We start from the raw sequence: 15,839 nt of genomic DNA, 5'->3' as shown, positions 1-15,839 counted from the left end.
CGCAGGGGGGCGCAGGCGCGCGCTGCCGCCGCTGGGGGCGGCTCCCAAATCACTCGGCGCCCGACGCGAGGCCGCGGAGCGCGGGGCGGGGCGCGATGATGGCATCGCGTAAGGAGACGGTGTGAGAACCCGGATCCTGTGGTGACCCAGTGGCCTAATGGATAAGGCATCAGCCTCCGGAGCTGGGGATTGTGGGTTCGAGTCCCATCTGGGTCGCACAGAGATTAATTTTGGTGGAGAGAAAGGCGGTAATGGGCACTGACGGCCGTGAAGTCGATTTTGAATTGTGGTCATTTCGCGTCTCTAACAGCGATCTCGACAACTGTATTTACAAATTAGGAAACTCAGGTCCGCGTTTTAAAAATACTGCAGTTGAGACCTTGCAAGTGAAGGAGGAGATCTGGCACGAAACAAGAGCACTTAACTCTTTCTTACTTAACGTATACTGACTTTTTTTTTTTTTTTTAGGTAAAAAAATCCTTAGGAAGCACGAACGGCTGACTAGACAGATGGTATTCCCCCCTTTCTGTCTACCTTTTCAAGCTTAGCTTCGCGGTGGGCAGCCACACATGCAAAACTTTCTCCCCATCCTTATCCTCAGGGGTGTGTGAGCCATCCAACTGTGCTGGCTCCAAACAGATTTATTTTCAGTACTAAGGAAAGTTTAGAGGGAAGCAACCATGCTGTCAACGGACATAAATAATAAACATTTTATGGTTTCTATCCCAAAGCATTGTGAACAACAAACTGTAGTTAGAAGGTATGGCTTTAGGGTTCTGTGTAGTTGTATGTGTGTTTGACTTGCAAATTAATGTAATAAAAGAAATACAGACCTTAAGCTTTTCAGACCAGTTCAGTTGACCATCTTGAAAAGTTTAAACTCTTCTTGAAAAACTTGTGCAAGAGGAATATCACTGAGTTAATTCCTACTCTTTAAAAACAGCTAAATACAAAATGCAGTATGCTATCCTAGATTTGAACCTGAAACAGAAAAAGGACGTTAGTGGGAAAAAGGGTCTGGAGCTTAGTTACCAGTAATATGCCGGCGTTGATTTCTTCCTTATGTCAGTCCTTCCTTCTTGAAATACACCCTTTGCCCAGGCTTCCAGAAAATTCCATTTCCTCGATTCTCCAAGCAACTTCTTTTCAATCTCCTTTGCTAGTTCCCTTTAGGTGCCAACCATGGAAACAAACCAGCTCAACCTAAGCAAAGCAAATGATAGTTCTTTGGAAAGACACGGGGGAAGGGAGGCACTCACTAAATAGCAGTGCAAAGCTGGACAACCAGGCTTGGGGATCAGCAAGAATCAAGGACACACCGGTGGCCCCCCAGATTGTCATGCAGCTAGAGCTGCGATAAGTGCCTCTGACAGTTCTCTTCATCCACTTGCTCCAGAATCAAGGTTCCAGCGAAATGTTTACAATTGCCCAGTGTGGATTAAGGACCTTTCTCCTATTGATCCATGGGGCCACAGGGGACTTACCCTCCCACCAATTCTTCCCTTAAGGCGAAGAGGTAATTCCTTAAAAGGAAAAAGAGGCATGGCTGCCAGCTAGCCATTAAAACACCAGCCCCTCTCCTCAGCAAGAATTTGGTAGATTTTGTTCTTAGTAATCTACATTAATTGGTCTTCCACTACTGTTGATTTTAGGTGATGTAGACCAGGATTTTTTTTTTCTCATTGAACTTTGTTTAAATGGGTGTCAAAATTCTGTGACAGGGGCGCGTGGGTGGCACAGCGGTTAAGTGTCTGCCTTCGGTTCAGGCCGTGATCCCGGTGTTATGGGATCGAGCCCCACATCAGGCTTCTCGCTGGGAGTCTGCTTCTTCCTCTCCCACTCCCCCTGCTTGTGTTCCCTCTCTCGCTGGCTGTCTCTATCTCTGTCAAATAAATAAATAAAATCTTTAAAAAATAAAATTCTGTGACAGATTTATGGTCAAATTATTTCTATTAAAAATTACTGATTTTCACGGTACCTGGGTGGCTCAGGGGTTAAGGTGCGTTTCAACAGTTTACTGTTTTGCTTCAGTTATACTTACTTCCTTTGTAGCGTTGACTGGAGCAAAGGGGACCACCATGCCAGGTTTGAAAACACCAATATCCACACAGCCCGCAGGGACAGTACCGATACCACTGGTTCTGTAGATGTCCTGAGGGGGCAGATGCAAGGGCTTGTCAGTTGGATGAGTTGGGGACACGATGCAGTCTGGAGCTTCAAGCCGCGTGATTCCACAGGCATTGCCTTTTTGCAGGTGAGTTTCCATCCCTCCAACCAACACACGATAGCACTTGGCTCAAGCGTGATGTCATCATTCCAACCAGAAATTGGCACAAATGCCACTGTGTTAGGGTTGTAACCAATTTTCCTGATGTAGGTGCAGATTTCCGTAACGCCTTCCTCATATCTCTTCTGGCTGTAGGGAGGATCCAGTAGAATCCACTTTCTTAACACTGACAATTAGTTGTTTTGCACCCCACGTATAATCCAGAAGACATGGGCACGGGTCTGCCCATTCTTGGAAGTACCTGGTGCAAATTCACCAACCCCAGCAGCAGTAGTCAGGGCAGTGGAGTCAGCCCATGAGCTATGTCTGTGATTGTGTTTTTTGATAAAGTCTCTATGTCCTGGGGCATTAGTGATGGTAACATAACACTTGCTGTTCTCAAATTTCCACAGGGAGATACATCAATGGCGATACGACTCTCACATCGGCTTCCAGTTTACCCACGACCCAGGCACAATTGAAGGACCCCTTTCCCATCTCAGCAGCCTCCTTCTCAAATTTTTCAGTGGTTCTTTTGTGGACCTCACCACGTTTGTAGATCAGATGGTGGGTATCGGTACACCTGCCCAGATCTACACATCCAGCAATGGTGATGCTGACGTCTTTCCCTTTCCCACTGTGGCCTAGATTTAGTGGTGCACATCAGGACGCCTGTTGCCTGGCAGCAAACCTGTTGCAAAACAAACAAACAAACAAACAAACAAAACCCTAGATTGTGAATTTTTAAGGATCACAGACTCTCATTACATTTTAGTATATAAAGTGGGTCCTTGACATTATACAAAAAATAATCTGGCCCCAAAGGTCAATATTGCCCAAATCTAAGAACCTGCTTAGAGGCTTGACAGAGATGGTCTGAATATATTATTGATGGGCCTCAAGAAAAACATTTCAAGGCCTCACCCATTATCCCTGTTTCTATCATTTTTCCTTTGTCCCCAAGCAGTCTCAGGGACAAACTGAGGAGTATGTCAAAGGGTACTTCCAAATAGACACTTGCTTGGGGGGGGGGGTGTGCCTGGGTGGCTCAGTCGGTTAAGTATCCGACTCTTGATCTCAGCTCAGGTCTTGATCTCATGGTCCTGGGTTCGAGCCCCGTATTCCACACTGAGCATGGAGAATACTTAAAAAAAAAAAAAAGATCAACAACAACAAAAAAACCCAAATAGACATCTAGGCATGCTCAAGGTAAGCTGGGTGTCAGCTGTCCTTGCTGAGGCTCTTGCTAAGTCGAGTGCCTGACTCTGGAGCCCTAGCCCCACCATGGGAGGCAGGCTGGCATATGAGGAGACAATGGCAGAACCCCCAAATGTTAGAATTCGTTGTATAGTGTATAAGCTGAAGTGTTTGTCCCCACTAGCATTGTGTCACTATGGACCGAGTTATTTGGGGAAAATCATTTTCCCCACAGGAAAGATACATTATACCTATGATCAAAGAAAGCAACCTTAATAAATAGAAGAATATGGCACAATACAGATATTTGAAGTTTTTGCATAAAATTCTCCCTTTCCTTTTAATTGAGCTAGATAAATACCAGGCATTTACCAGGATCATGGATTTTTTTTAAAGTAATTTCTACACCCAGTGTGGGTCTCCATGACCCCGAGAACAGGAGCCACATGCTGCACCAACTGAGCCAGCCAGGCACCCCGATTTATTTTTAATTGTAGGCTATTCGACTTTGGGGTTAAAAAAGTAATGATTATCAACATGTAACATACATACAGGAAAGCAAGTTATCAAAAGCATGCAGTTCATTATGTTCACAAACCGAACACACTGTATAACCAGCACCCAGATCAAAAAAGGGGATCATATTCACTGCAGAAGCCCCCTTCCAATCTCTACCTCCAGCAGGGTGACCAGTACCCTTATTTCTAACAATGTTGGCTAGTTGTGCTTCTTTTTCTACTGGATTACTTTGGAATTTTAATTTTTAAAGTTTTGACTAAATACATTTATTAGGATTGCATCAGTCCAAATTTTCAAAATTCATTTAAGAATTTCAGAATAAGTGCCAGAATTAATGTTAAAATGCAATCCAATAAGATTAATTTCAGAATTATCACACTTTGAAACTTACCAGATTCCAGTATTAAAACTACAGTAAAGTTGACATTTTTCTCTACTCCTCTTGGAAGTCCCGTAAAAGCAATAAGAGGAATGAGAAGCAGACCCACAAACAACGTCATAATGACACTAGGAGGAGACATCTGAAACTCTTCAAATTAAAAGGAGAAAGGGCTACTGAAAGCCATGCGGAACTAACAGGCAGATTAGATGCTTGTGGCCGCAGATGTTAGGAAAGGCCAGCAGAGGGCGCTTCTCCAAGGGGAGGGTCACAACTCAAGAGGCAAAACAATAATCCCTTGTTTGCAATGACAAGACTGGGATGTGCGGACAGCGCCTTGTCCTCACAGGGACAGATCCGTGTTTTGGGTATGGATTTGTCTTCCTCGCCTGGAGGGCTTCTACTAGCACCACCGTTTCCAGATTTAGACATTGCCAGGATTTACTGGTCCAGGAATCAAGGAGAGATGGGAGCGGTCCTTCCCACTATGACCCCTAAAAACTCACTGGAAGAACTTTTTGCTTTCCTTGCCAGTGATCTGGGCTCAGTGGGTCCAGAGGTCTAGTGCCCAAGGGAGAAATGTTTAGACCAGGAAACACCATCATGGGTCCATTCATTCGGAAGCCGAGACTTGCCCTTTGGCCATTTGGGATTCCTCGTGCTGTTGAAGACAAAGGAGTCACTGTTATGGGCTGAATGTTTATGTCGCCCCAAAATCTATATATTGAAGCCCTAATCCACAATGTTATGGTAGTAGGAAGGGGGCTTTGGGAAGTAATTAGATTTAGATGAGGTCATAAGGGTGGAGTCTCTCTCTCTCTCTCTCTTTCTCTCTCTGATACAGCTGGAGGTTCTGCAAGCCAGGAAGAGAGCTCCCAACCATGCTAGCACCCTGATCTCACACTTTCAGCCCCAGAACTGCAGAACTGTGAGAAAGAAATGTCTGTTGTTTAAGCCACCCAGTCTACGGTACTTGTTAGAGCAGCCATGACTGTCACTGAGCTAGCCTGTGTGATTGATACGATCACCAAGTGGAAAATGGCTCTGCTAGACAATGTCTGGAACCCAAGGATTTGCCTTTGTCCTCAAAACCTGGCTAATGGGAAAGTACAGCAACCTGATAAAGACAGGACTGCCAAGAACTCAAGTTCTGCAGGAACTAAGTTTTGGGTCTCCATACCAGGCATAGGGCTCTGCCCAACTGAGAGGAAGGAAAACATAGAATAAGTAATGGAAGAAGGCAGCCTATTATGGCCATTTGTAGAAGAGGTCTCTAACACTATGTTTTATGTTAATTTGCTCTTTTTCCTTCTTTTTTCTTTCTACCTTATATAAAGAGTGGCTTTTAGATATATAATATATATAATATATGTATATAATATATATATATACACACATACATACACACTCTTGTGTATATATATATATATATTTATATACTCTTGTATATACGTACGTGTGTGTGTATATATATATATATATATATACTACCTTATATAAAGTAGAGGCTAATGATTTTGGTATCACTTGATTACTAGCTGTATAACCTATCGGCCTTTATGTGCCTAAGTTATTCAACTGGAAGGGTAGTAAAAGCATCCCCTCCTAGGTTTATGTAAAGATGTAATATTTGAAACAGTGCTCAGTAGGTGCCAGCTATTATTATAATCATCATTATTACTAATAATAGATGTTCTTTTTAATTTCATTATAACATTAGACAGGGAAGTCCCTGAATTAAGAAAGGAAAAATTTCCCAATTTTATTATCATTAATTTAAAAGACTATTTATCGAACTGCAAGTGCATGTTTCTATTGGATGTTCCAAAATTTGGAATTAGAATTTTTTTTAAAAACTTTCAAAATTAATTCATAAGACTTTTTTTTTTAAACAATAGTAGTTGCTATAGTCATAATAGGAAAAAAACATCCGAGAGAAGGGTAGAAACCCCAAGTTCAGCATAATGATTACCTCTAGGAAGGAAAGGAAATTGGATGAGGGAGGACATGAGGGGCTTCGACTGTGTAGTAGTTGTCTATTGCTGCAAGACAAATTACTCCCGAACTTGACAGCTTAAAATAATAAACATTATTAATCACACTTTCTGTGGCCCAGGAATCTGGGAGTGCTTTAGCTCGGTGATTCTGCTCAGGTCTCTCAAAGTTTTCAGTAAAGCTGTGGGTTGGGGCTGCAGTCTCATCTGAAGACTCAAGTGGGAAGGGTCTGCTTTCAAGCCCACTTTTTGACTTTTGGCTGAAGCTGTCAGTTTCTTGTCACATGAACCTCTCATAGACTGAGTGTCCTCCCAACTTAACAGCTGGCTTTCCCCAGAGTAAATGATCCAAAAGAAAGAGAGAATGCATACCCAAGATAAGAGTTTGGACTCGTTGCGGGGCGCCTGGGTGGCACAGCGGTTAAGCATCTGCCTTCGGCTCAGGGCGTGATCCTGACGTTGCAGGATCGAGCCCCATGTCAGGCTCCTCCACTATGAGCCTGCTTCTTCCTCTCCCACTCCCCCTGCTTGTGTTCCCTCTCTTGCTGGCTGTCTCTATCTCTGTCAAATAAATAAATAAATAATCTTAAAAAAAAAAAAAGAGTTTGGACTCTTTGTAACCTAATCTTGTAAGTGTATATTATCACTTCTTCTATATGCTATTGGTGACTCAGACCAGTCCTGCTACAATGTGAGAGGGGACTACACAGGGTGTGAACACCAGGAAGTGGGGGTTATGGGAGGCAAGCCATCTTGGAGACTACCAGCAACTATATAATTTTTAAAAATTAAATCTTTACTCTAAAATTATGATACCTCAACTATATTGACTAAACAGTAGTTTTTTTTTTTTTAAGATTTTATTTATTTCTTTGACAGAGAGAGAGAACAAGCAAGGGGAGTGGCAAGCAGAGGGAGAGGGAGAAGCAGGCTCCCGCTGAGGAGGAAGCCCAATGCAGGGCTCGATCCCAGCACCCTGGGATCATGACCTGAGCCGAAGGCAGATGCTTAACCAACTGAGCCACCTAGGTGCCCCAGTAGTTTCTTTTTTAATTAGACCCTGTTTGAGACAGTACAATTTTTGGAATAATGGAAAAAGAGAGTTATTTTTTAATCTAAGAAAATATGAAGCAAATATAGAAAAAATGTCAAGATTTGACAAACCTGGGGCATACTTATGCAAGTATTCACTATGTTATTCTCAATAACTTTCTAATTGCTTGTACTATTTCATAATAAAAAATATCTTCTCTTAAAAATGTTCGGAGGAAGAGCACACCTCAAATAATGATGACAAAGAATCCTGAAGAGAATTTCAAGAAACAGGCATTCTCAGAAAAATACAAGAAGACATGGTCCTTGTAATCAGGAAATTATAAGAAGGGAGTAGACTGAGAAGAAAGAACAATACGATAAATAAAAAAGCCAACTAATAAGAATTCCTTAGCTTTGGGGCGCCTGGGTGGCACAGCGGTTGGGCGTCTGCCTTCGGCTCAGGGCATGATCCCGGCATTATGGGGTCGAACCCCACATTGGGCTCATCCGCTATGAGCCTGCTTCTTCCTCTCCCACTCCCCCTGCTTGTGTTCCCTCTCTCGCTGGCTGTCTCTATCCTCTCGAATAAATAAATAAAATCTTAAAAAAAAAAAAAAAAGAATTCCTTAGCTTTAAAACCCAAAGGCAGAGTAGATAGTACTGAACACGAAATCAGGGACATGATGTATAGACTCAAAAAAAAAAAAAAAAAGAAAGAAAGAAAGAAAGAAAGAAAGAAAGAAAGAAAGAAAGAAAGTCTCCTAGAATGAAAAAGAAAAAGGGGTGCTTGGCTGGCTCAGTCAGAGGGGTGTGCACCTCTTGATCTTGGAGTTCTAAGTTTGAGCACAATGTTGGGTGTAGAGATTACTTTAGAAAAATAAATAAAACTGAAAAACTAAAAAAAAATTAAAAAGAAAAGGAAAAAGATCAAGAGATTAAAATGATGATGAAGATAAGATATATAGAAGACACCATCAGAAGAGCACTATTTAGGGGTGCCTCGCTGGCTCACTGGTAGAGCACGGGACTCTTGATCTTGGAGTTGTGAGTTCCAGCCCCACACTGGGCGTAGAGCTTACAAAGAAGATCAATATTAAGGAAGTGACAAAAGAATAGGAATATTCGATAGATTCTAAAGGTGAAAATGGTGTAGGAATACAGATAAAAACAACTTAATGAACTTGAAGCAAAATTAAGTGTTTAGCCACTTGAAAGTGAAACATTTGGGGCACCTGGGTGACTCAGTTGGCTAAGCGTCTGCCTTCAGTTCAGGTCCTGATCCCAGCGTCCTGGGATTGAGCCCCTCTTAGGTCTCCCTGCTCAGTAGGGAGTCTGCTTCTCCCTCCCCTGCTCTTGTGTGCACTCTCTTTCTCTCTCTCTCTCAAATAAATAAATTCTTTTTTTTAAAAAAAGTGAAACATTTGAGGTATTCTCTATACATGAGGAAATACTAACAAAACAAAGATGATGACTATGATTGATATTATTCAACAAAGTTTGGAAAGTTCTTATCAATGCAATAAAGAAGTTAAAGATTTGCGAAGAGGAGGCAAAATATTTTTTAGATTACATGTTTTCCTTTGGGAAACCCAAGGAAATCAATTGAAAATAGTTTGGGGGGCACCTGGCTGGCTCAGTTGGAAGAGTGTGTGGCTCTTGTTCTCAGGGTCATGAGTTCAAGCCCCATGTTGGGTGTAGAGATTACTTAAAATAAATGAATAAATTAAAACTTAAAAAGAAAAAGAAAACTGGAATATTTTTGGATATACACAAATTGGGACATACAAAATGTATGGATATGTAAATTAGTAGCTTTTCTATATATCTGCCAAAAGCAGTTAGAAAATAAAAAAGACTGGGGAACCTGGGTGGCTTAGAGGGTTAAACGTCAGACTTCTGCTCAGAGTCCTGGGATCTCAGGGTCCTGGGATCTCAGGGTCCTGGGATCGAGCCTGAGCACTACATCAGGCTCCCTCCTTAGTGGGGAGTCTGCTTCTGCCCCTCCCACCACTGGTGTGCGCTCTCTCTCTCTCTCTCTCAAAATCTCTAAATAAAAAATATAAATAAACAAAATTTCTAAAAAAAAAGAAAATATAAAAGACAAAAAGATCTTTCCTACATTACATCAAAAACACAAAGTATCCAGGAAATAAATTTAACGTACAGATGTGTTGAGAGCTTAGATGAAGAAAATGAGGATATTCTAACGGGGTAAAGAAGACTCAAAGAAATATAGAGATATACCATTTTCATGGACAGAGAGACAATATTGGACAGCTGTCAATTCTCTTACAAACGAATCTATCCATGTAATGCAAATTCAAAAAATCCAACAGAATTTTCAAAATTTAGCAGAGTACACATGGGAAAACAAAACACTGTGATAGACAATTTTTTCAAAGAAAAATGTGTTATAATATCACTATAATTATAACAATGTCCCAATATGGGCATATAAGCATGGGGGTAGACAGAGAGAGTAACAGAAAATCTAAAAATAGACCTAAATTTATTAGAAGTTAATACCCTCTATGTTAAAGGTGACATCTCAAATTTAGAAAAGGATGGATTTATTTGCCAATTGGGTTGGACAACTTTCTAGTTATTTCAGAAAAAAATAAATTAGATTCTTACCTCATACTACATATCCAAATAAATTCCAGATGGAATCAAGACTTAACTACAAGCACTAGAAAAATAGAGGCTGATATATATATAAGCATTATATATATATATATAATTTTGAGTTGGAGAATGTCTAAGCACAACACAAAGACACTGGGGACATTGTTAAACAAAAGACTGACGGATTTTACTCTACAAAATTTAAAAATTTGATTTGGCCAATAAATCACAAACAGGTTGAAAATCAACAAAATTTTGTGAGGAAATATTTGCAATATATATCGTGGACAAAGAGTTAAAATTCTTAGGCTGGAAATAGCTCCCCAAAGAGGAAAAGAAAATGAAAATCCTAATAAATAGACAAAGACTAAGAACAGGCTCTTCGCCAGAGAAGAAATCCAAATGGCCAATAAATCCACGAGAAAATCTACACTATCACCAGCAATCAAAGAAATACAAATTGAAACAAAGAGAAACTTTATTTTTTTAAAGATTTTATTTTTAAGTTATCTCTATGCCCTGTGTGGGGCTCAAACTCACAACCTGGAGATCAAGAGTCGCATGCTCCTCTGACTGAGCCAGCCAGGTATTCCAGAAACCCTTAAAAACCAAAACAAAAACCTTTTTGGAACAGCAAGGATATCAAATACAAATAATGTGATATCCCAATATGGAGAAATAGGCATTATTACATACCTACATTGATTGCTGGTCAGTATTTGGGGGCAATGTTTTTGGGGGACAAATCAGCAATATGTAGCAAAAACATTGAAATTATCATATATTTGACCCAGTGATACAATGTTTAGGAATTCAGTCATTAAAAATGACCATGGCTTGGGGTTGGGGGGGGGGCCGCCTGGGTAGTGCAGTCGTTAGGCATCTGCCTTTGGCTCAGGGCGTGATCCCAGCGTTATGGGATCGAGCCCCACATCAGGCTCCTCCGCTATGAGCCTGCTTCTTCCTCTCCCACTCCCCCTGCTTGTGTTCCCTCTCTCGCTGGCTGTCTCTATCTCTGTCAAATAAATAAATAAATAATCTTAAAAAAAAAAAAAATGACCATGGGGGCACCTGGCTGCCTCAGTCAGAAGAGCATGGGACTCTTGATTTTGGGATTGTGAGTTCAAGCCCCACGAGTATAGAGGCTACTTGTAAATAAAAAAAATCTTTAAAAAATATTCTAAATACATACATACATATGATGGAATCCCATACTTATTGAAACAGAAAGATGTTGACATATCATTAACACTTTTTTTTACATATTTTATTTATTTATTTGAGAGAAAGAGAGAGAGAGCACAAGCAGTGGGGAGGGGCAGAGGGGAGAGAGAAGCAGGCTCCCCACTGAGCAGGGAGCCCAGCGTGGGGCTGGCTGGCTGGATGGATCGCAAGACCCTGAGATCATGACCTGAGCCGAAGGCAGACGCTTAACCGACTGAGCCATCCAGGTGCCCCAATCCCACGTTTATATAAAGAAACTGTGTAACATATTTACATGCACATATGTGTAGAAAAAAGTCTAGAAATTGATACACCAAAATATCTATAATAGTTATTTCTAGATAATAGGATTGTCGTTGATTTTTTTCTTTTGTATTATCTATTCTGCAAAGAATATGTATTACTTATATATATTTTAAAGGCTTTTATAAAGTGATGGAAGATCATCACAAAAAAAGAGCCAACAGATTGGACTCTATGAACTAATAACATTTCTTACGTAAGATTTCAAAAATTATTAGGTCAATCAATAGAACACTTCCACCCCTCAGAAACCACCACCCCACCCCTGCCCTACTCTTTCCAGTACCTGCTCCCCGGAATATCCTGATTTTTTGCACCTTGGATTAGTTCTGTCTATTTAGGAACCTCTAGAAATGAAATTACATAGCATACAGTGTTCGCGTCGGACTTCTTTTACTTGAGATCACGTTTATGACGTTGATCTATATTTGGCTTTTGTAGCTGCAGCTCATTTATTTTCATCGGTTTATAGCAACAAATGTGGTTCACGATTCTGTCTCCAGGAGACATTTGGCATCGTCCGGAGACAGTGTAGACTGCCATAACTGGAGGTGGGGAGCACTAGCGTCCAGTGGAAAGGCCAGGGGCACTGGTCAATGTCCTGCCCTGCACAACACAGAATTACCTCGGCCTGAATGGTTGTAGTGCCGAAGTTAAGAAGCCCTGCTCTAGTGACGTCTGGCTGGCTCAGCTGGTAGGGCACGCAACTCTTCATCTCCGGAAAGCCCCACCGTGGGTGTAGAGATTACGTAAAAATAAAATCTTTAAAAACAAAAAAATCCCAAACTCTGTTCAATAGTCTCCCGGTATGTCACAATATACCCATTCCTCTAATGACGGGGACACAGAAAGATTTACTATAGTAACGATCGTGAACAGCCTGAAAGGGTCACAAATTACGGTTTGCCCAAATGACCACATATTATGTAGTTATGAGATTTCACATTTCCAACGAGTTTTTAAATAGTATTTTGAACAGTTTTAATTGAGTAAGAGCTGGATACAAAATTGTACGCACAAAACATTTAATGGGGTAGCATTTCTGTCATGGTGTCATGTGAACAACACAGGATCCAAAATAGTGTAGACACTCCGCCCACACCTGTTAAGAACGATATCCCAGAAGGAGCCTGGAAAGAAATACCGGGAGAAGTGGTAAGGCCGGTGGGGCTCTGTAGTTCTTGTGTCTGCCCTTCTTTGTTTTCCAAATGTTCCCTTACGATAATGGAGAGTGATAGGGAAATACAACAAAGAATTTAAAAAACAGCTACTCACAACCTCCCCTGGACTCCCCGTTGTCTGTAGGGCCTCGAGGCTCTCCAGCACCTTCTTCCGTCGAGGGTCCTTCCCTGGGGCGCCACCACGCTCCCAGGGCCAGGGTGGGCTCGTGATCGCTCACACTCCCGCCCGCAGGTGCCGCGGTCCTCCTGCAGCCCCGCCCTCCTTGGTGAAGCTGGGGAACCGCAGTCATTTTTCAAACCAGAGTTGATGTGGGACCTCCAGCCACCTTTACGTGGCCTCCAAGTTCTGTGAACCACACCTTTTTCTCGAACAGGTACAGCGTCTTCTTTTTTTTAAAAGATATTATTTATTCATTTGAGACAGAGACAGAGAGAGCACAAGCAGGGGGAGACAGAGGGAGAGGGAGAAGCAGGCTCCTCGCTGAGCTGGGAGCCCCACATGGGCTCGATCCCAAGACCCTGAGGTCATGACCTGAGCTGAGCCAAAGGCAGATGCTTCACCATCTGAGCCACCCAGGTGCCCCTAACACGTACAGCTCCTTAATTGTACTTCCCATTATAACTGAATGTTGTTTTCCACAGTGAGCCACGTGAGGGGAGGATTTATGTCCTAACATCCCAGGATCGAGCCCGATCCCTGTGGGAGTAAACCTAGGGGTTACCTTTGAAAGTCTGAAGACTTTGGGGAGACCCTGGTCGCCATCGAGATGGTCCTGAAATCGAAGAACTGGAACGTGACCGTCATTTACCTAATGGAAACCAAAGCAAATATTCCACTTTTTTTTGGAAGAATGAATATGACTGAGATTCCTGGCTTCTAACACAGTGCCTGGAACATAGTATTTTAATACCAACCGATGGGTAACTTCAGTTCTGGCACTCGTCACCCAGAGTTAGTGAAGACCCCACTATTTAAGGGGCGTCCTGCACAGCGATACCGCTCCAATTTCGGACCACCTGGCTACAGACCTGGGGCTTCTCATGATCCCCCACAGGTGTGAGAATTGTCTGTAACGCACAGAACTCAGGAAAGCACTCTACTTATGATTGCAATTTTAATATACAGGAGGCAAGTCAGGAAAGCTACACGAAGAGACACATAGGATGAGATCTGGAAGGCCCCAAATGCATACCTTCCGTGTTCTCTTTCCGTGGATTAGGGCCCATTGCCCTCCTAGCCCCTCACCAACCAGGCAGCGCCACTGAGCTTTCGCTGGGGTTTCATTAGCTAGGCCGGATGGATTAAATCATTGGCCATGCAACTGAACCCAATCTACAGCCTCTCTCCCCTCCCTGGAGGTCAGGCAGGCTCAAAGTTCTGCCCCTCTAATCGTACGTTGGTCTTTCTGGTGATGAGCTTCCATCCTGGAGCTATCAAGGAGCCCTCCAAGGGTCACCTCCTTTTTTTTTTTTTTTTAAAGATTTTATTTATTCGACAGAGATAGAGACAGCCAGTGAGAGAGGGAACACAAGCAGGGGGAGTGGGAGAGGAAGAAGCAGGCTCCTAGCGGAGGAGCCTGATGCGGGGCTCGATCCCATAATGCCAGGATCACGCCCTGAGCTGAAGGCAGACACTCAACCGCTGTGCCATCCAGGCGCCCCTCCAAGGGTCACCTCTTAGCAAAAAACTCAGGTGTGATCCAGGAAGCTCACGAGTAACTACGACACTTCTGTCACCTGGGAAATTCCAAGGGTTTTAGAAGCTCCATGCCAGGAACCTGGCACAAATTCTTTTATTATACAACACATAGTAGACACTCAATAAATATTTGCTAAGCGGAAAGATACACTAAAAATACCAGAAATTGGCAGGGGAGAGAAAAGCAGTTAGGCTCTTAGATTCTTCCAGCAGACAAGTGTATATACCTATTATGAAGACAGACACGTTAGGCTACGAAAGACCAATACCGTTAAACATTCCAATCCTATGACAAACTCTCTCTGCTCTGGTTTATATTACCAAGCACGCCGATGATAATTTGACTTCCCGTGTGGCTTGTTTATAGAAAGACCATGCTAGCCAGGCTGACATGAGTAGCACGTCTGCCTGAGTTGATTTCTCGTCGTAAATTCATAAGCGGCGTTCTGGCTTACGTGGATCAGTCTCTGAGCTCTTTGTGCCGTCCACCATTAGTGTAGTTTCTGAGCCAGATGCTGCCCAAGACCCAACCCTGGACTCTGGCCAAAGTTCCTCCAGGCTGGTGCCACCCTGGAAGCCTCTAAGAGCCCGTGGGAGCCATCCAGCCGGCTCTCTGCCTCTACATTTCAGGGTGTGGGCTTCAGGGCATTCACAACATTCCTGCCACAGAAGAGTTTCGGGAACACCCCAAATCGGATCTGGGTGACTTGAATATAATCTCAAGCAAGCAGGTATGTCTGAGATGTGGTTGTAAATGAGAAAGCTTAAGCCTAATTAATTTTATTCCACTTGACTTAAAGAAAGAGCATGTGACAGAAGGGGATCTGAGGACATCTGTAAACTGGGCCTCAAGAACACAAGCCTCCGGAGGCTGGAGACACTGACTCTGGTGTACACAGGCTTTGCAGTGACTGGAGAGATTCACTCTTCTGGAGGAAACAGAAAACTCACTCCTCTAAAACCCAAATGAGGAAGATTAGCCCACCATGAGCCTCATGCTGAATTCAATTTAGTGCTCAATAAGCAAATTTCTGGTTAATAATGAGATTGCTGAATCATCTTTACTATATCTTCTCCATTGCTAGTTAATGAATGATGGTCTGGTTTATACATCTTCCTCTTATGAGTTTGTTTAATATAAGTCAGTCCCACAAATCTGATGCATTGACATGAGTTTCAAGCTAAGGAAAGTTGAGGATCAGACTATAGAAGATAGTGAATCCCTACAACATATCATCAGCCTGTGACTAGCTAGCCAGCTCCTCTCTCAATGAATATATTTATCTCACTGTATCCCTCAAGCCACAGCACACCTATTCAGGAAACTGTTCTACAGTACTTTTTTTTTTTTAAAGTTTACTTATTTTTGGTAATCTCTACACCCCACATGGGGCTTGAACTCACACCCGGAGATCAA

At 42.5% G+C, this 15,839-nt stretch overlaps 1 long non-coding RNA gene, 1 other non-coding gene and 1 pseudogene across 2 annotated transcripts in view; 1 reads left to right on the top strand and 2 right to left on the bottom strand.

Annotated features, from left to right (window-relative positions):
• The first annotated feature begins 143 nt into the window (after positions 1 to 143).
• On the top strand, positions 144 to 216 carry TRNAR-CCG. The gene has a single exon. It is a non-coding gene; the product is annotated as a tRNA-Arg (tRNA).
• Positions 217 to 1,999: 1,783 nt separating this feature from the next.
• On the bottom strand, positions 2,000 to 2,926 carry LOC121105065 (annotated as a pseudogene).
• Positions 2,927 to 12,393: 9,467 nt separating this feature from the next.
• The window catches only part of LOC103665653, a 7,179-nt gene continuing 3,733 nt past the window's right edge, over positions 12,394 to 15,839 (bottom strand). The window contains exons 3-5 of the long non-coding RNA XR_569331.2: positions 13,446 to 13,532; positions 12,818 to 13,109; positions 12,394 to 12,672 (exon numbers count right to left, since the gene is read on the bottom strand). This is a non-coding gene — a long non-coding RNA (uncharacterized LOC103665653). The remainder of the gene's footprint in view (positions 12,673 to 12,817; positions 13,110 to 13,445; positions 13,533 to 15,839) is intronic.

Source organism: Ursus maritimus, unplaced genomic scaffold, assembly GCF_017311325.1.
Source record: "Ursus maritimus isolate PB19 unplaced genomic scaffold, ASM1731132v1 scaffold_24, whole genome shotgun sequence".
Taxonomy (NCBI): domain Eukaryota; kingdom Metazoa; phylum Chordata; class Mammalia; order Carnivora; family Ursidae; genus Ursus; species Ursus maritimus.
The sequence above is the reverse complement of the archived record's forward strand: the minus strand, read 5'-3'. Positions and strand labels throughout refer to the sequence as shown.